The sequence below is a fragment of the Cryptomeria japonica genome, chromosome 7 (assembly GCF_030272615.1).
Source record: "Cryptomeria japonica chromosome 7, Sugi_1.0, whole genome shotgun sequence".
NCBI classification, from domain to species: Eukaryota; Viridiplantae; Streptophyta; class Pinopsida; order Cupressales; family Cupressaceae; genus Cryptomeria; species Cryptomeria japonica.
Window position 1 is genome coordinate 34,939,773 of NC_081411.1, and position 22,029 is coordinate 34,961,801.

Here is a 22,029-nt window from a genome sequence, read left to right on the forward strand (position 1 = left end):
ACACCTATGACTAGAAATGATAAACTATCTTTAAGAGATGAATCTACTCCTATTAATCCAACAAGGTACAAATCTATGATAGGAGGTTTACTGTATTTAACACAAACAAGAAATGATATCATGAATGTAGTATGTATTGTTTCAAGATTTCAGAGTAATCCTAGAGAAAATCATGAATCAATAGTAAAAAGGATTTTCCGGTACTTATAAGGCACTACAAATCTTGGATTATGGTATCTTAGAGATGAAAATTTTGATCTATGTGCATACATAGATGCAAATTGGGCAGGAGATGTGGATGACAAAAAAAGCACCACCGGTGGAGAATTCTTTCTTGGAAACAAATTAGTTTCTTGGTTGAGTAAGAAACAGAGTTGTACATCTTTATCAACAGCAGAATCAGAATTTGTTGCAGCAACAACTAACTGTACACGGGTACTTTGGCTTAAACAAATGTTGAAAGATTTGAAGGTAAAATGCAAGGAACCTATAACTATCTATTGTGATAACACAATAGCAATTGATATATCTAAGAATCCGGTATTACATTCTAAAACAAAAGATGTTTCTATCAAACTGAATTTTCTAAGGGAAAAGTTGAAGCAAAAGAAATACAACTGGTTTATGTGAATACTAAAGAACAACTTGTAGATATTTTCACTAAACCTTTGCCTAAGGAGACTTTTGAGTATCTCAGAGAATAGCTTGGGGTCATACCCCCACTAGTAGACACTTAGACAGTTGATGTCTGTCATCAACCAACAGAATTAACAGAGATATATTTTACTCCGGCTTTGATGAGGAAGCTACTTCTCAGGGGGAGTAGTTGGTATATTGAAATTGGTTGGTATTTTGTATGTAACAATTGGCAACAATTAGTTGGTATGTTGTAACTTTGGAATTTGATGTCAAAGGGGGAGAGATATCTATGGAAAAACACGTTATCTTTTGGAAGAGATTGGTACAGAAAAACATAAGGAAACTCATATTACTCTCAGGGGGAGAGATTGTTACTTTGGGGAGATTATTTTTTTATTTTTGGCATTTCTGTTTTGGCACTTTGATGGTTTTTCTATCTTGTGTTGCCATCAATGCCAAAGGTGGAGATTGTTGGTATTTTGGTATGGTTTTGTCATTGATGTCAACACCTACTAAAACACTAGCACTTTGGAGATCCAACAACATTCATCGGCAAGCAAGTAACTATTGCACAGTTACTGGTATATGGTACAATGACAGGATATAATGATCACCGACACTTGGAATGGCATGGAAAACACTTGGTAATGTTGAAGGCATTGTTTGGATATCTTATCTTGGAGAATTGTTTATTAGCATAATTCATATTTGCATATTTGCTATTACTGGCAAATAGGTCCAGGGTTACACTAGTAGGATTATCTTTTCTAGATCAGCATGGCATGCTATGGAGATGATTAATTAATGTTGTAAATGCATTAAGATGATATGTTCAATCGGTTATTGCATTGGATATTTTATTGTTTGTAAAATGAATTTATTATAATATCTTATAGAGCCGACCTACTAAAATTGGTCCTAGGTTATGGTATAAATGTAAAGTCTTAATTGTAAGATTGAATGTGAAATGCGAAGAAGGTATTTTGTGAAGGTATATGCGAGATCAAGCATAGCTATACATGAAGACATCATTTGAAGGTGAAGCTAGGTTTTTGTGAAAGCATATTAGAATTACACTTGTACTGAATCCAGCATATGAAGATGCTATTTTGAGTAGTACATTCTTATTGGATTTAACCATCCAATTGTAGTCAGTGTGACTCCCATTTGTGTTTGAGTAGTGAGCTCTAGGTGCTTGGCCTTTCTACATGTGCAAACCCCTTTTATGTACTTACTATCTGCAGTAGTATCATCTGATTGTGGGTAAGGTTTCCCACTATGGTTTTTCCCCTTATAGGGTTTCCACATACAAATATTGGTGTCATGTGTTGTGGATGTTTTTATCTTTTGGTTTCATGCATTAATCTCTACCGGTATTGCATTTATCTGTTAAATCTATTCACCGGTATAACATACTGTCTCACCGGTATTAAAACAATAATTGATTAAGTTGTTTTTGGTTTTAGACAACTGGTTCACCCCCCGCCCCCTCTCATTTGTCCTTGGGACCTAACAATGATTGAGTCCTAGGTTCTACTACATTGACATAACAGTGGTCGGTATCCACTTCAAAACATATAGTATCCTTGTACTTTTCCACTAGCTATGGTGGAATCCTGTACCTGCTATGCATCTTTTCCTGGAATTTGTTGCAGTAATCATCCATTATCATATTGAAATTATCACCTAGCTAATTGATGAAGCATCTTTTCCTGGAATTTGTTGCAGTAATCATCCATTACCATATTGAAATTATCACCTAGCTAATTGATGAAATCATTTATTTGATGGGTGATAGGTCAGTGTAATTCCCAAACAATGTTAATGACTAATGGAAAGAATTTCTGAAAATAGAAGAACATACACACTAAGAGTGACCCAAACTTTAGTGTGTTTGCAGTATTATTCTTCTTCGGTTTCCTTATTGTATTGATATTTTCAAAAAGATTCTTCAATAACACTTCACCTAAATCAATTTGCATACCCTTTTTAACAATTTTATATGCCAAATCTACAATTGCACAGGGTACACTATTTTCTCTTCCAGACTGGAAGAAACAATAATCAATAACTCTAATAGAAAAATTGATTTCTATATCAGTCACATTGTTCAACTTAAGACCTCTGCTATCAGACTCAACACCTGTTAAAGTTATCAATTCCTTTTGTGAAATCATCTTCTGTGCTTGGGCATGGTCAAATATAGGATATCCGGTTATCATGTGAATAATCTCCTTGGTGATCTTGAAAGGTTGATCCTCTAACCACATAAAATCATCATGCACTTAGCTCAAGACAAATTTGACCCATTGGGGTTTGAAGACTTGAGGATAGGTTAGGGCTTCGATCAATCCCTTAACTTTGATATGCTCAAACTTGCTATCTAGGTTTCCATCGATGCACAATTTGTCATACATATCCTTAATCTCAGTATGACCTAGGTCATCAACTCGACACTTGGTATAAAATCTAACATCTTCGACCAACAGAACCCTATCCGAAATAAGAGAGAATGTAGATTTCTGATCGGGTTCAGATGCCACTTTGGGAGGTAAGGTGTATTTTAGTGTTGGCTTCTCAATGCTCTCTACTACAATGGGTTTCTATACCTTGGGAGCCATTTCAAACTTGAAATTCTACTTACAAAATCGCTTAGGGTTTCAAATAACCAGAAAATGCTTCCAACTTAGTAAATACTTCACAAATATTCACAACTAACTTTGATCGGTTAACTTCTCAAAATGCGGTTTAGATTATGCTAAATACCTTGAATTTGCTTTTGGAAATGTTTGATCGCCTTTTGATTCGCTCTGCTCTGCACTTTGAAAACTGGTAAGTGAAAAATGACCGCGCAAAATACCTTAAATACCTCCTTTGGACCTTATTGGGCTTCGTGCAGTTAGGTAAAATAGGTATTAAATGCACTCGGTTCCACTATACCGACTATCTCTCTTATAAGCTTTTACTGACTAGACATGTTTAATACATTTGCTGACTTCTCTGGTAATTCAAAAGACTAGATAATATTTCAAACTTGCTATTGCATCTTAGCTATGCAAATTTTGGAATTATGTACATGATTATATAGGAACTGTTAAGATCTAACCTTGTGAGAATGCAATCCCTCCATACCTTTATTGATTAATTCGAAGTAGATGCACCTAACTTGGTAGTTAAGGTGCTTCCTTCGTTAGTTGACACATTTTCCTTCTTTTTCCAAAATTTCTATAATTTGCTTCTTATCTGCTCAGTATCTCCTCTAGGTTGGTCTCTGCAGTCTTTAGCCACGTGTCCAGCTTTGTGACAATGAAAACATGCCATTTTGGGATTTCTCCATGATCTCCGGTTGTTCATTCCAAACCTTATCATACAATTTGCACTTATATGTCTGTATCTTCCGCAACATTCACACCATATCCTTGTATTGTAATCCCATGGTATTGAAGTATATTGTTGATTGAGATCTGTGTGAGTTCGGTAGCTTCTATTGTTTGCTCAGTGTGGAGTCCACATATAGTTTTTCTACTTAAACCAACATTTCTCGGTATTGTGTCCATATCTATTGCAATTTTTGCAAAACCCCCTGAATTTTGCCTTCTGATAATTGTTAATAGACTTTGTCCTACATTTCTTAGATGTGTGACCATACTTATTGCAATTGTAACAATAACCATAAAACCTAGTAACATTCGGTTGCTTACCTTTTTTGCTCTGGCAAACGTTGGCAGTATGTCCTCATTTTCCATAGTAGTTGCAAATAGGCTTCTTGTCCTTCATGTTATTGATGTTCTCTTTGTTTCCAACTTGCTTTGATGATTCTCCTTTCTCGGTGGTGTTGATCCCTTTCTCGGTAGAGTTGTTTCCTTTGTAACCGAATCATGCAATTTTGTTGGGTGTTCTCATATTTCTTAGTTGCTCATCCAACATTCTTGATGATTCATGGCTTTTCCTCAGTGTTTCTTTTGACTTCTTTTCTGCTTCTAGTTCATCAGTCAATCTTGATAGTTCAAGTTTCAATGCTTGGTTCTCATTTTCCTTTAGAGTAGCTTCATGATGTGCATAATCCAATTGATCAGACAGATTATGTTGAACTTCAGTCATCCTTGATATTTCGTCATTCTTTGTAGACACCATTGCTTCTAGCTATTGTTTTTCTCCTTCTATATTTTGCTTATTATCTTCTACTGCTCTCAATGCTTCAAGATTTTCAGTCATCTGTGTGCTGAAATACTCATGTTCCCTTCTCATTGCTTTTAGCCATTCATTAAGTGCTTTGTTCTTTTCTTTCAATTTTGCAATCATTTCTTCAGATTCTTCTGATATGTTGTTCTCAGATGATGTCTCAATTTGTTCCACCAACTCTTGTGAGTCTTGTAAATCATCAGACAACCTTCTTCTGACTTTCAGTGATCTTTGCATTTGCCTCTACATATCTACAATCACTTGATTAGCATGATCTAATTCTTCTTGAAGATTCACAATCCTACGTGATTGTTTATAGCCTTCCATTGATAGGATCTTTCTCTTTAGGCTATTAGTCCCTTTACCAAGAATCAAGCTCTGATACCAATTGTTAGGTCTGACTTGGAAAGCTAATGTACTAAGAGGGGAGGGCTGAATCAGTACTTCAAAACTTTTCTTGAAAAACAATTTTACTGATAAACACAAACTAAGTATTGCTGATCTCATAAATATATAATATTGAAACATAATCATAGAAATAACATCCATCAAAATTTCACTCCATCACAAAGATTTTTGGTCATGCAGAAACTCTTGGTTAGAGAGAAAAACTGCGGTGGGAATGGCACCCACAACTTCACTACTGCAGTAATCAAGATTGCTCTATTAGAGCTAAATGTTTAGCTATTTCTGATATCTTACCTTGTTAGGAGTATAAGGATCTTTAGATCTACCTTGCTAAAGGATTTCACAAACACTTTTACAAAATGTTGTACTTGGTTAAAGGCTTTACAATTTATAGACTTTATTAGAGTCTTTTACCTTGTTAAAGGTTTCTAACACAACTTAATAATTCAATCAAAATCTTTACAAAATATCTGCAACTTTACATCTGAAATGTTATAGCAGACTCTATGTACTCAATATAAAATTACCTTGCTCATAGCATTCCTCAGTAATTGATAAATAAACTTGGTAACCACTTCTGTATACTCTGTCCCTTAAACTGTTCTTTGAAACCTTCTCAATAACCTCTTAATATCTCTGTCAATCTTCTTTCTTCACACTTAACTATATCATCGCTTTGTATCTTCTCTCTTGATTGTCATGTCATCTCTCAAATACTCAAATCATTCTGTTTATATAGATCTCTAAGACGGTGATCTGTTCATGCTTCAATCATACAAACATGTTTTATTGAATGAATAAACATAGAAATTATTTCATTGGATATTCTTCCTCAAAATCATACAAAATCTTTAAATGCAATTTCCTATGTAATAACAGTTTCATCTTCTCGAATCTTGTAACACGTTTCACATGTCTGTCCAGGTTCATTGAATCTGGTAACACATTTCCACTCGGTTCAGATTAACTCGGTATTCCTTCTTTGTTGCTCGGTAGACATATGAACTTTACTTGGTAGACATTCTGTATTTGTCTCGGTTCATAGCTTGGTGTATATCATCTCAGTGACTTGGCCCTCTTCTGTAACTGACACCAATAACCTTGGTATTTACCGACTGGACTTTTCGGTAGTATAAACCAGCTAGTGTATATAGGATGACTTTGGGCATAAAACTAATGACAACTTAGTAAATAGAAATAGAAGTGTCGGGACCTACATCCCTGTCTGTGGTATGTGATGGATCCAGGTCACCCTGTGACAAAGAAAAAATATAAACACTTGAGCGAAATGAAACCAATAGACTTAGAAAAATAACTTAATAATAAGATGGTATATTGGAGTCATTAATTAGAGGTTGGTTTAAATTGTATATAGTACATACCACCCCCATGTTAGTAACTTTGTTTGTATCTATACAATTCCAATTGTAGTCGATTAGCAGCTCTTCCCGTGCACTTGTTGATTTTATCGTACATACGAATACACGATTGTTGTCACGTGCCTCAAATATGATATTGGGTTGCTTATTAGTTGACCCGAGTCATGTACTATTTATAAAACCTGCAATATTCCCTGTTGCTTTTGGCCTTCCATCAATGTATTCAACCACTCATTTACTTTTATCATTATGTTTCTATTGTATATAATTTGCTGATAGTGCATACCTATGCATGCCTTTTTTATATCGAACAATCTGCATCCAATTTTTGTAATTGTAACAAGGTCTGACATACTCCATCAATTCAGCAACTTTGTTGTAACAGACCTTTGTGTCGTCCATGGAAAAATAGGCCCAAACCATGTAACAATGAAGGTGCTATGCGATATATCCTCTTGTTAAAACAAAAATCGGTGTTTATTGGAGGAAGTTCCTTGGGTACCCATTATTTCTCTAGATGTTTGTACCTCAAGGGAACCTCGATGTCACCTTTGGTCTCATCATCATAAGAACATGACCCCCCTTGAGCAAGGAAAAATTCCATGCATTTACTGAATTTTCTTCTAATCTTTTGACCTCTAGTTGATCTCCCTATTTTTGACCTACTACACATCTCACTTTCGTCGACTATTCCTACATTTCCCTCACTCGAGGAAGACACATTTGACAAATACCTATTTGGTGGTAGGTGCACTCCATCAAATGAGAGAGTTAGTTGTTAAAGAGAGAGATATTTTGCAAATGAGGGTAATGTTGATGAAGAATTCAACCCTAAAGTTGATGTTGAGATTAAAAATTGAATAAGTCCAACTGGGGCCTCAAGTGTTGATAATTGTATTAGATTTGCTGCTAATGTCGAGGTTTGAAGAACTGAGGAACTTTGTTTTCCTAGTGTTTTTTTTAAAATAAACTATTTCTATAGGGTGTATTCACTTATACCTGTCGATCCATGAGACTATGTAGGATCCTCGTCAAAGTGGTTCAGGTTCCTGCATATGTAATTCAATTATCTTATGTTAGCCAAAAATTACATAGTACAAAACATGAACAATATGCAATCATCATAATCATTGTATATTTTTTATTCCTTACCTTTACTTTATGTAGATTGTGCAGGATCCTCAACTAAAGGGTTGACGATGTCTATAGTCAATTACTTGTTAGGGTGGCAGCATCACACAAAATATATACATGAAATCAACACCAATAATTGAGCATCATAATATAGTAGAATTGATCAAGAATTGAGGAAACTTTGGGGGTTGCAGCTTCTTAGATGGAATCCAAAAATCATGGCCTAATGTCAAAGTAAGACTTGGGGCCTAGAATAACAGGAAGCAGAGTAAGTGGTGTAATTCACCAACAAAATGGGTTCCACCCCAGAGGGGGTGGATCAAAGAAAATTTTGATGGGGTGGCTCAACTCAAAGGGGGTGTGTCTAGTGTGGTGGTGGTGTTTCAGAATGATAGTGGCAGTTTAGTTAAAATTGGGGCACAACATATTAAGAAGGGCACTAACAATGAAGCCAAAGCATATACAATAGTGTTGGCTACTCGATGTGCTCAAAATATGGGGATTAAAAATTACATCTGGAAGGGGATTCGCTGATCATAATCCAAGCTATTAAAAATGGTGAAGTTAAAGCATGACATTTAAATTTTTCATCTCTATGATCTTAAAGGACTTGAATTATTTTGAAGATGTTGTGGTTAGTCATATCAGGTGAGAGGGTAATACAGTGGTGGATAAATTATCTAAATGGGCCCTATCCTTCAATCAAGGAGAGGATGAACATTTTGAAGTCTTTGATGGCGAGCTAAATTTAGATTGAATCTTTCTATTTTAAAAGGGTTAAATTTATAAAATAAAACAAAAAATGCTTACAAATTGTCAAGGCAGTGTCAACATATTTCGATAGGCAGCAGTCGACAGTCTATTTAAGGAAGCCAAACTTATTGTTTTCACATCAGTTTTCTATTTGGCTATTTTTTTGTTTTTATGTGCAGGTTTTGTTCAGTGGTTGGATGGAGGCCACTTTTACCTTCCAAACGTAGAAGTAACATAAGGCTCTCTATGGGCTCGTTGAAGAGCATAGGCTCAAGCTCCTTCTCAAATGCCCATCAGAGGAGGTGATAAATGTAGTGTAGGGGATGCTGAGTTATTTCTTCCAACAAAATACTCATCAATGGAAGTGCAATGTGGACATTGCAGCAATGCTTTTGGCCTAGGGCCTTGAATTGGGGGTTGCCAAAGAGGGCATTCATTGGATAATGAACTCTTTGTTTGAGCATGATTTAATCTTTGGAATGGACTCTATCCTCGAATGGGCACACCCAGGACATGAGTTTGATTTTGGCGAATGTTTTGAGAGCCACATTGCGCTGGAAGAGTTGGGGTTTGTTCCCTTTGTGCATTGGCCAAACATGCTTAATCAAAGGATTTATCTGAATCATATTTGGGCTGAATGGAATTCGCTGATTGGAAGTAATAAGGAAACACCACCGTGTATAGGAAAATCAGAGGTCATGGTATATGATCTTCATCCCAAGGTGACGATGAAGTGTGCGACAATGACCAGCTCAAGGTTGAGGTCCTTGCGATTGGGTTTTCTTTCTTTTTTGATTGGATAGATGGCTATCTCTTAGTTTGTTTTTCGCTTCTCTAGCTTTTATAGATGAAATTTTTTAGCCTCCTTAGGGGTGATTTTGTTATCCTACTAATATGGACACACGATGATATTAGAAATGACTGATGACATGGTTGATGGAGCTAGTTGTTTGTAGTCCAAGTTCTAAATTTTGTAAGGGGTATGGGTGTTGATTCTAAATTCAATGATTATCATATGTAATTGGATAGGTTGTAGACAATCGACAATGCATAGACTTTTGTAGGCTCAAGTTAGGCCCAATTTTGTAATGTTAACTTCTTTACTTATATATTAATAAAAATATTTATTATCGACCAAGAAAACAATTGAGCATCATAAGCATTACATTTGTAATTTGATAAACAATAAATACATATGTATCATCATATATGTTATTGAGAATCATAGGCATCACATATGTATCATCATAAACATGTAATCTATCACATATGTATCATAAATCACCATCCATCACATAGCTAATAGACAGTCCACATTCCATAAATAAACACAAAGTTCAAAAAATGTCAAATATATCATCATAAACATGTAATCCATCACATATGTATTTTAAATCACCATCCGTCACATAGCTAATAAATAGTCCAAATTCCATAAATAAACACAAAGTTCAAAAAATGTCATACATTTCATTTATGTCATTGATCTTCTTCTTCATCCAACTCATCATCATGACCATCATGATCAGCATCACCATCATCATCATCACCACCACCACCATCATCACCACCACCACCACCATCATCATCATCATCATCATCACCATCATCATCATCATCATCATCATCAGCAACAACAACATCATCACCATGATCATCATCATCTACATCATCTTCTACTTCTTCGGTATTTTCTTCTTCCATCTCATTATACTTTATCAACCTTCCTCTTGGATCATGTCGAACAACAAATAACCAACCTAGTTTATGTGGAGCCTCTGAGTAAAATACCTACTCACATTGGGTTGGAAGAACATAGGGCTCATCCCCTACTGGCTCAAATGGCCTTGTATTAACCATTGTAAATCTATTATCATGTTCAATAATAGTTCTATTAGGATTATTTTTATTCAGTCGTAGCCAATACCATTTGATGATGAACAAAACTAATTTGAAGGAATTAAAGTCACACTGAAGTATATCATCCAAAATGCCATAGTATCGATTTTGAGACTCTTGAGGATGTATGTCGTTTCTAGATGAAATATTGATCACCTCAAAGACTGCAGTTATCTCAAAATCACAAGTTCTCTTCGTGTCATCCAACTTTTTGATGTGAAATTTATGACCATTGCAGCACATAGCCTTGTGGTGTTTGACCTACAATATGTCTAAGATGTTAAAATTATTGCATCATGAGTTGATAAACAGGGGTGGTTAATAAAATTATATGTACTTGTTTATCTCTTAAACCATATGCTAAATCAATTTCCCTTTGCGTAACATTGGAATCTCCATTACGATGAGCTTCTTTAACCAGTGAAGCCACACCTTCCCATGGTAATGTGCGACCAGAATGTTGGCACCATTATCTAATCAAGATTGTTTGCAATATACAAATGTACTGCATCCCACTCCCAACCAACTGTACAAATAATTAATAAACTACTTAGAACCAATTTATTTAGAAGATTAAGAATTAATTAACTACAATAACATCTTATAATTACCTCTGACTTTCCTCAATCTACCTTTCCCCATCAAGTACTCACCTTCAAATTTGTTAATGGGGTTGGGATCCCAAATGCAATCTACGTTGATGTTTGTTTTAAACTTAGGAAGATATTCAACAATGTACACCATAGTTTGGTATACCATATATCCCTCCACCATAGAACCCTCAGGATGTGGTCTTTGTCAAACCAAAGCCTTCAAAAATTTCAAGTGCCTCTCAACCATCCACATTGACCTAGTGTGTATAGGTCCACACAATTCAATCTCCTCAACTTGGTGTATGAGGTAATGTTCTTGTGCATTGAAAAAAGTTGAAGGTAGACACTTTTGCATTTCACACATTAAATGAGGATTTTTTCTCTTCTAATATTTAATATCTTCTTTATGGATTTCTTTAGATGACAACCACCTAGAAGAGATTCAAGATGCAAAAATATATAAATGAAACTTTATAAAATAATATACAATATATATCATAACAAGTAAAAAAATCACAAATATATTATCTATACTACAAATTGAACAAAGATCACTACTTACCTCATGTATTTTCCAAGCTCATATATGACTTGCTTGACATTATTGTCGAAGTTGTCTGGGCGAGATAGAGGTAGAATGTACTGCAACAATTATCAAATGATCTTTTCATTATTTTCTAACATAATATAATGAAAATTACATGCGTAGTATACAAATATTTAGTAAATACACAAGAACATGAATTACCTTAATGAAGGTATACCAATCATGTGTTTTCATCCCTAGCCCAAATTCACTTTTCTTTTATATGAGATTGTTTGTATTCGCTACAAATCCTGTGGGAAATCAAATTTTTTGTATGACTTCTTTTATAGCCTTTCTTTGCTAGTACGTTAATAACCAAGGAAGGGCACTTATATTAATCTAGTCTCCATTGCTATTTGATTGAATGACATTTTTCATTGCATGATTGGATTCCTAAATGTCACTACAAATTTTGATAATTTTTTCTTTGTCACACCTTCCCTCCAATATTTTCCATAATGTATCTATTATATTCTTTCCATTATGCATAGTATCAAACAAATTCACAATTTGTAGCTGCTCGTAGTAGGGCAACCTACTAAATTGTCTCGGATAACTTTTTAGTCCCTTTGGAAGGTGGTCATTAATGCCTTGACGACCTTCATGATCATCAATTACATCATCAGTAAACAAAATACAATAGAAAAATACAAATTCCAAACATAAACCATTAGATGGAATGACATTACCTTGATGATTAATTCTATTATATTCCAACTTCCATAGGCAAGGTGTCATTCTTCGTGGCTTTGATGTAGTCTATTCTTTCCCATTGAAAAGATTTTTTTCAATATTTTGATACTTATGATTTCCGTGGAGGAAGTGCCTATACTCATCAAACACCTGCTTTCCTAAACATTTTTAATGACGAGATTTCATCTTTGGACCACAAATTAGACATGCAAATATTCCCTTTGTTTTAAGACCTACAAGATAATGTATAATTGGATTAAATATGTTATTTTTTATAATTATAATTATAATGTGCAACTTGAACACTGTAACATACCACAAAAATGTGTTAGCCCTGGGGCATCATGTATTATCCATACAAGCATTGCATAGAATTGAAATTGTCTTTGTCCTATTGGTCTAGAGACATATACATAGTGACACAACTCCATAACTCTAGCAACTCGTCGATAAGAGGTTCAATATACACATTCATATCTTTAACTTGGTACTTACCTAACTGAGTGTTTATGGTAAACAGAAAAGAGTCAGATTTCTCAAGGTTGATGTATTGTTTTTGCTGGATAATAAGAAAGATTGGATGGTTGTGTATGGTGGACGTAACCCATTCTGGGTGAACCACGTTAAATCTCTATGTTATCTGTGTCCTGTTTTATTTCTTTATCTTTTGTATTTAAATCTGCATATAATTGTTAGTTCATATTTGCTTCGGATCTTCTTGAAACCCTAACAATTGGTATCAGAGCGAGGTTTTTTGTAAATCAATCTTCTTTAGTCCTAGCAATAGATTTTTGGAGTGAAGGATTTTCATCCCTTTCTCACTCATGTGCCCAAGCCTATGGTGCCACACTATCGAATCTGTTCTTGCAACATTTATTGTTGTTGTCCCTGCAGTAACTTTATCTGTAGCAGCTAAGGTAGAGTAAGTGTTACCAGTACACATATATAATGTGCCTACCTTTGTACCTTTAGCTAATACTAATGACCCTTTAGTGAACTTCCACATACTGTCTGAGAAGGTAACTATGCAACCTTCATACCTAGTTGCCCTGCAGAAATTAAATTTCTTCTTAAATTAGAAACATGTCTTACCTCTTGTAGAAACCAGTCATTACCATTCTGGAACTTGATCTTTATCTTTCCTTTTCCAACAATTTGACAGGGCTCATCATCACCCAAATATACCTGTCCAAAATCACCTTGAACATAATCTAGAAAATATTTTCTATGGGGTGTAGCATGAAATGAAGCCCTAGAATCTATTACCCAAGAATCATTAACATTATCCAAACATAAGATTAAAGCATCTTGTAAAGTATTACTTGCAATATTAGCTTCCTTACTATCATTTTCATTTTTGTTTCCTTCTTTGTTTTTTTGAGTCCAATAGTCTTTCTTTAGATGACTAGGCTTTCCGTAGTACCAGCAATCTTTCTTTCCTCTAGATTGAGAGTGTCCTTTCTTTGACTTCCCTCATGACTTCTCATTCCCAGGGCCTTTTCCTCTTTCCTTTGATCTTCCTCTGTTCTCCACATTCAAAAAACTACCCGATGATGTTGAAGTCTCACCTGTGCTTTTCCTTCGCATTTCCTCACTTAGGATAACACCAACAATATCATCAAATACCAAAGTATTTTTACCAAAGACAGAGTTACTTATAGCCATAACCAAGCTATTCCAGCTTTCTAGCAAAGAACACAAAATCAAGAGAGCCCTAACCTCTTCTGCAAAGGTAATTTTTACCGAAGACAATTGACTGGTAATTGTATTAAATTCATTTAAGTGCTCTGCTACAGATCCTCCCTCACTCATTTTCAAATTAAAGAAATGCTTCATAAGAAATACCTTATTCGAAGCCGATGGTTTCTCATACAACTTAGCCGATGTTGCCATCAAATCTATAGTCATTTTTGCTTCTATTATATTGAATGCTACAGATGACGCAAGGCACAATCGAATGGATCCCAGTGCCTTTCTATCTAAAATGTCCCACTCTTCATCTGATATTGTGGTCGTTTTCTTTGCCTTTCCTTCCAATGGCCGCCACAAATCCTTTTGATACAGGTAATCCTCCATCTACATTTTCCATAACTGATAATTCTGGCCGTTAAACTTTTCGACCTTGAATTTGGAATCCTCCATTGCTCCCACTCAAATCTGAAAGTCCTGCCAATTTATAGAAAACCTCGCTCTGATACCAATTGTTAGGGTTTCAAGCAGATCCGAAGCAAATATGAGCTAACAATTATATGCAGATTTAAATACAAAAGATAAAGAAATAAAACAGGACACAGATAACACAACCCAGAATGGGTTACATCCACCATACACAGCCATCCAATCTTTCTTATTATCCAGCAAAAATAATACATCAACCTTGAGAAATCTGACTCTTTTCTGTTTACCATAAACACAGTTTTCACAGAACTGTGTTTATGGTAAATAGAAAAGAGTCACATTTCTCAAGGTTGATGTACTATTTTTGCTAGATAATAAGAAAGATTGGACGACTGTGTATGGTGGACGTAACCCATTCTGGGTGAACCACGTTAAATCTCTATGTTGGTCCTATTTTATTTCTTTATCTTTTGTATTTAAATCTGCATATAATTGTTAGTTCATATTTGCTTCAGATCTGCTTGAAACCCTAACACAATATACACATTCATATCTTTAACTTGGTACTTACCTAGCTGAATGAACAAAACATTACATAATTATTATGACCATTTTACTACAATATTTATAATTAAATGTAGATGACTATTAAATAATAAAATACCTGGAACAATCATCACCAACATTATGTTCTCCCTCTTTATTGACATCCATGGACGAATGTTATTGTCGATAACAAAAAAAGGCCACACCAAGTAAACATATCTCATCTCTCTAAATGGATTGACATCGTTTGCTGCCAATGAAAGCTTGAGATTACGAGGTTCTTCTTTAAAGTGTGGCCCCTTTTCCTCTATGTCCATAAATGTTGAACCATCCACAGGCATTCGAATAATGTCATCTCGACTTCTATTGCGTGCATGTTAATCTATAAATTGTGCAAAGCTAGTGCACCTGAATAATCGTCGCATACGTGGAATAATGGGAATATAACAAAGAACCTTGCGAGGCACCTTTTTTGTTATTTGATCTGTTCGATATCTACTAATATGACATTCAGGGCATTCTATTGTAAATTTATGTTGTTTATGATATATAATATGATCACTGGGACAAACATATATTTCTTGATACTCCATTCCAATATCTCTTAGAATGGAAGATAATTCTCGGTATGAGCAAGGTAGAATATTTGATGGTGGTAACAAAAACTCACCTATCAATCTACAAAATATTAATTTGTCAATATAAAGAATATTAATGGTACATGATTCACCCTTTATGAACTATAATGACATATAAAACATACCTTAACATATGTGAGATTGTTATGTTGGATAAACCATTCATAACCTTGAAGTTCACCAACAACAATACAATAGAGAGAAGAGTTGTTTGGGAGCCTTCATAAAGGGGCTTGTATGCCTTCACAAGTATAAGTAAATCATGAACAACATCAAAGTCATCTTGATCATCATGATCGGTTGCACCAATACTAAATGTGTCATGGATCAATGTATTTGTACCATTATCTTCAATTGTTTTTTCTGGCGCATGATCATCATCTTCCATGGGATCATTATCTTCAGCTTCGATATTCAGACCTCCACATTCCTCCACTTCGAAAAACATATTCTCTGGGTTGTGTTGGTCCATATCATGTTCCCTGGGGAGCTCGACCTATATAAAAATGATCAACATAAATAAACCATGATAATGATCTCATCATGAAGTGATTTTTTATGTATATAAATTGTTAAAATGATATAATGAACAACTTACCAATGGATGAAAATCATGCCCCCCTTCAATGTGACCATGCTTCCTATAATGTTTCTTAGTTGTTTTGATTAGAAGTCTTATAGTCTTTAAGCCCTTACAAATTTTGCAGGGACAATAACATTTTCCATCACCTTTTCTTTTCAAGTTAGACCACAATCTAGCAATTGTCTCCTTATTTTGTTCTTCATTGATATTTTCTGACATGGTCTTTCTTCACACACAAAAAAGTTGGGCCATCAAAACTTTGGTGCATAACCTTCACAAACTACGCAAAAGGATATTGTAAACATGGAAGTCTTCTTAGAACTATTTATATAGAAGTTTAAATGTTACTTAAACTTATACTCTCTTCAATTATGAAGACTATTTTATTTAGATAGTTTTCTTAGCTAAAAAAGATGCTTGATTTTGGCAAGTTCATGAAAAATATTTGAGTTTTAAAAAAAGAGAAACCTTTTTATTGTGTCATCTAATAGAATCAACTTAGGAATGATGAATTTATGAAGAAGTCAGCATGAAACCAACTTCATATGAAAAAGAATTGAATTGACTATTAGAATCCAAAATATGAAGAAACTTGAGCGGTTACATTAAGAGTTATAGTCAATTCTTTTGTCGCAACCCTGTCAACAAGGGTTTTATGACATTTTTCACAAAAACCATTAGAAATTTCTTTATAATGCATGGATGACATTCAAACCTATCTTGAATTAAAGATAACTCTTCATTCTACAATCTCAAATAGGTTATTAGGGGCTGAATTCAATCCAAATCTTATTAGGAAAAACATCTAAAGCAACAAATAATCATGACTATAAAAAATAATAGTTAATAAAAGTATTGAACAAAATAACAATTTTCTCATTGAATCTTCATCAAAAAAAATTTCCAATACATACTTTATAGCAATACACTTCCTTCCTATTTATCCAACAAATAATTACATGGAATTTTTACTTTCAAACTAATATACAACCCTGTAACTGTCACAACCTTGCAGAATTAAGTGACATTCAAAGGCTTTATTTGATCTAGCCTTACAAGAATTTCCTCCAACTCTGTCACACACAATTAATCTGAATAAATGATGTATTTTATAGCCTCTCATGGTTCTATAACTATTCCAACTACCCCTAAGACCAAAATGTACAATTTGACAACATTTTATGCATTGTTGCATTACAACTTTTTAGTGACAACTTTTGCCTTTTGACATGAATGACCACTAAACATTACTTAGATACTTTGAACACCTTAGAATGGACTCAAAATAACATATTAAACCTTTATTACCCTTCCATGGGTACATTTATATTATTTGAACAATCAGGACATGAATAGGACTATTTGACAATTTTTTACAAAATGGCACAATTAGCCTTACACATTGATTTCAAGATTGACGAGCTTGTTTATTTCTCATTACTCATGATGAGTATGTGGCTTCTTAATATTAGTACCTGTATGCGGGAAAAGTGGATTGATAGAACTCAATAAGGGGAAAACGGAGTCTAAGGAGCCTTGCTCACACACCCACAAGACTTCTTGGTGCAAGCTATGGAGTCATGAAGTATGGCTCAGCTTCCCAAGGTCCCTCAAACCAATGTCTTTTCTCTCAGATCACTGAGAAAAGTGGTTTAGGGATGACAAATGCAAGAACGAGGGATGCTTTTCTTGATTTTAAGATGAAATGCATCCTAAGTTATACATGATCCTATAAATGCAATAAACTAGTTATAAGATGACAAGATTAGTAACAAGACTATCCTAGCATGCTATATTAGTCTATGATTAAGCTAAATGATAGGGAAAATACTCTAAACATGCATATTTAGATTAATTCCTATTTAAAAGAGAGGCTAAATGATGAGCATAAAATGATATATTAAAGTTTGGATGGATTTTAGTGTAAGTGTGATGCTAAAGACTTGGATCTCTCAAAATGTAGGAATGAGAGCTCTATTTATAGCAAAAATAGGGCAATGGATGGTCAGGATTGAAGGAGTTAATCAAGGGATAAGTTTGAAAGTTGGGAATCCATGTTTTCAATTGGCACCAATGAAATGGTGACAAATGTCAACATAAGACTGGGTTGAGAAGAGAGGTAGGAAGCATTAAATGCTTGAGAAGACCTCATGGTTATCTTAGGGGTAAGGGTTATGGTTAAGTTAGGATTACCCATTGGATAAAGTTTTTACCCAAAGGATAAACTCTTGTGCAAAGGATTAAGGATAACCATGGTCAAAGCAATAAATGTTTGATGAGACCCTTGGTTTACATGGAGGTTGAGTTTAGGGAAATTATTTAACCATGCTAGAGAGTTGAGTTAACCATTAATGGTTATGAAGACTTTGGGGACAAATTTGTAAGAGTCCTTCCAAATTTGGGGGTATTCAACAAGTTAGCTTGTTGAATGGATAAAGGCTTTAATGTTTTTAGAAGACTTTACTCCAAATTTGAGAAGTGACCTCCTCAAATTTAGGGAAAGGGGATAATGAATGGGTTTGGGTTAATTGATTAGGATTAGATGGATTCTAGAAGAAATTAGGAAGAGGGTTAGGATGCAAGTGGGAGATGTAGGATTTTGCAAGTGGATGAATGGATAATAGGCTTTAATTGAATAAAATGAATTTAATTCAATTTTGGTTGTAATTTGGGGAAATCAAATAAATTAGATGTATTCAATTTAGGGTAAACTATTTAATTAAATTTGAATTTAATTAAAAGTGGATAGAAGGGATTTAATTGAATAAAATGATTTATCCTATTAAATGTCAAAAGAGGCCTAGTGAATTTAATTTAAATAAATTGAGTAATTTACTTAATTTAAATAGAGGAATGTGGGTGACTTAATTAAATTGGATTTAATTAAATATAGAAATGAACATAAAATATTCATTTAGGAATATGGTCATTTTTATACGTCTACATTTTGCCCCTCTTTGAAGTGACGTGTGTGCACATGTTAATTCAAAGAAAATGATGTGTTATCATGATTTATGATAAAATAAAAATTTTATGTCATTTTGAGATATGCCATGCTCCAGTTTTGATAATTGATGTTGATAATGCCTCCTCGGGAGATGAATCAAAATTTTGGAAAATTTGATTTGATTTGATAATTGTGTTTGCTGTGCAAAATTTTGGCTAGGTGGAATGTTTAAATTGATTCCTCTCTCGATAATTGACGTGTGCGAGGGTATGAGGGAGACCACGAGCGAATTACATGCTCATTTCCCTAACCCTAATTTTATTTTACCCTATAAAAGGAGAAAAGTGCATTGTTTTGTCTCATTTGTGCTTGTTGACCTTGGAGAAAGAGACTTTTGGAGAGAAGACAAAATCCCTATTCCATATTCTACGCATCAATTCGAGCACATTCAGAGGTATTAGAGGCCTGCTGCGTATGGACCACCGGTAAGTCAACCTTTTTTACCCCTTTTTGATTTTTAATTTGGTCATTTTTGGTCAGTTTTTGAATTTTGAAATGTGGTTTTCACGTTTTGGCGCATAGGGGTCTTAGGTTAGCGCATACGAAAAATTCCATAGTGCATAGGGTTGTAATTTAGGGTAGCATCCGAAAATGTTTAGGGTGGCACATGGAGAAAAAAGGGTAGCGCATAGCCTTAGATTAGCGCATGAGGGACACAGGGTAGCGCTTAGGGTTGAAAGGGTAGCGCATCGGGTAAACCTAGCACATAGGGTGCATAGGGGGTCGCATGGGTAGGGGTAAGTAGCGTGTAGGTTAGACCTAACGCATAAGGTTAAATAGGTAGTGTAGACGCGGGATAGGTTAGTGCGTGGATTGGGTTTAGCGCTTAGGGTAGATTAGTTGGCACATGGAGAAAAAAGGGGAGCGCATAGAGTTAGTCTAGCGCATAGGGTAGATAAGATAATGAGTGGAGAAAATAGGGTAGCGCATGGATATGGTTTAGTGCGTAGCCAAATTTAATTAGTGCATGCAGTAGGTTTTACAAGATAAGATGATTTGTGAATGTAGAAAAGTACATAGGATAAGGTCAGTTTTGCCTAGAGAGGTGGTTTTTTGCCATTTGTTGTGTTAGTTGTCATGTTTTTGATAGTTTGTCCAATATGAGTACTGATATAACTTGGTTTGATTTGCAAATTTTCAAGTTATTTATGTAGATATTAATGTGTTTGTGATCTAAACTTGATTTAATTTGCATTGTTTCAAGTTAATATGTGTGGAGCTTGAATTGTGTTACAAGTTGATATGATTGTGGAACTTGAGTTGTGTTACAAGTTGATATGGGTTGGAAACTTGAGTTGTGTTACAAGTTGATATGGGTAGGAAACTTGAATTGTTTTTACAAGTTTATGTGATGTGGAGACTTGAGTTGAGTTACAAGTTTGATATGGTTTTTGAAAACTTGAGTTGTGTTACAAGTTGATATGGAATGATATGATGTGGAACTTGATTAGATTTGCAAAATGTTTCAAGTTTTTGATGCAATTTTGATTTTGATATCTTTGTTTTGATGAGGAAACTGATATTGGACTTGTTTTGCTATTTGACAGGAGCGATTGGGAGTGGTTCAGTTGCGCGAGCGATTCCCTAGACCATGGGCATTGATACCACAGTTGGCACAAGCTAACTTAGATATTATTGAGAGATGTGGCTTGTCGTCTTTATTGGATATGCCTCAGTTTACTGTGAACCGGGGTTTACTTATAGCACTCGCAGAGAGATGGCATAGTGATATGAACACCTTCCACTTTGCCACAGGTGAGATGACGGTGACTCCTGAGGACTGTTATTGTAATACCCTAAAAATGGTCATCTAAACCATGGGCCTCTAATCTCGACAACGTCACCAAGGTCCTAACCAAAGGCAATTAAATAAATCTTGAGCACACAATTAATTCCTAAAATCATCAAATGTCACATGGCAAATCAATCACTCAATATTAATTAAATATTTAATTAATTAATTAATCATTCCAAGTAAATCATTTTAAACAATTATCTTATTTATTTTAATTAAATATCCTAGCATATTTAATTAAATAAATCAAATTGCCATAAATCTTCAAAAAATGAAACAAATAAAAAAAGAGGGATTAATTCAATTAAATAAATCAATTATGAGCACAAATCTTCAAAAGTGGAAATAAATCAAAAAATGAATTAATTGACCAAGAAAGGAATTAATTGAGAAAAGAAATCAATTGGAAACAATCTTGAAAAAAAATAAAAAAATTGATAAATAATCTCAGAGAAAGCAATTAAAACAATTAAATATTAAAATTGAATGAAATAAAGAATAAATCAGTTTTTTTCTTGATTTAATCTTAATTTTAGTTCAATTTCCTTTAAAACTGAGAAAAACATCCAATCACATCAATTCACCTAGATTGTGCTTCCTCTTGGAAAATCTTGACTGCTCATCATCATTTGATCTCAGCTGTTGGTTTCTTTCTGAATTTTCTATAAATTCAAGCTCATCTCTCATTCAAGAGAGGTTGGAGAATATATCATTATTATATTGTTTTCACTCTAGGATTCATTGACATGTCGCATATTAATTATTTCATATTGATTAAATCATTTAGCTTAATATTGCAAAAATTTTGTTAGATTAATATTGCATACATCTAGCATTCATCATGTTCATATAGATAAAATCCTTCGTCTTGATGTTGTCTAGTCACTGGTATTGCTAAATAATCTGAGAGCAATCTTATACTCACATCTTTTAGAAGGCAATGGGTCGATTTGTTATGGTTTATTATTGCCGATGGTGCGAAGGGAGTAATTCATCGGGAAAGTATATACCGATGAGTCATTATAGATACAATTCAAAACTTAAACCAAAGCAAATTGTATTTAATGTGTGTAATT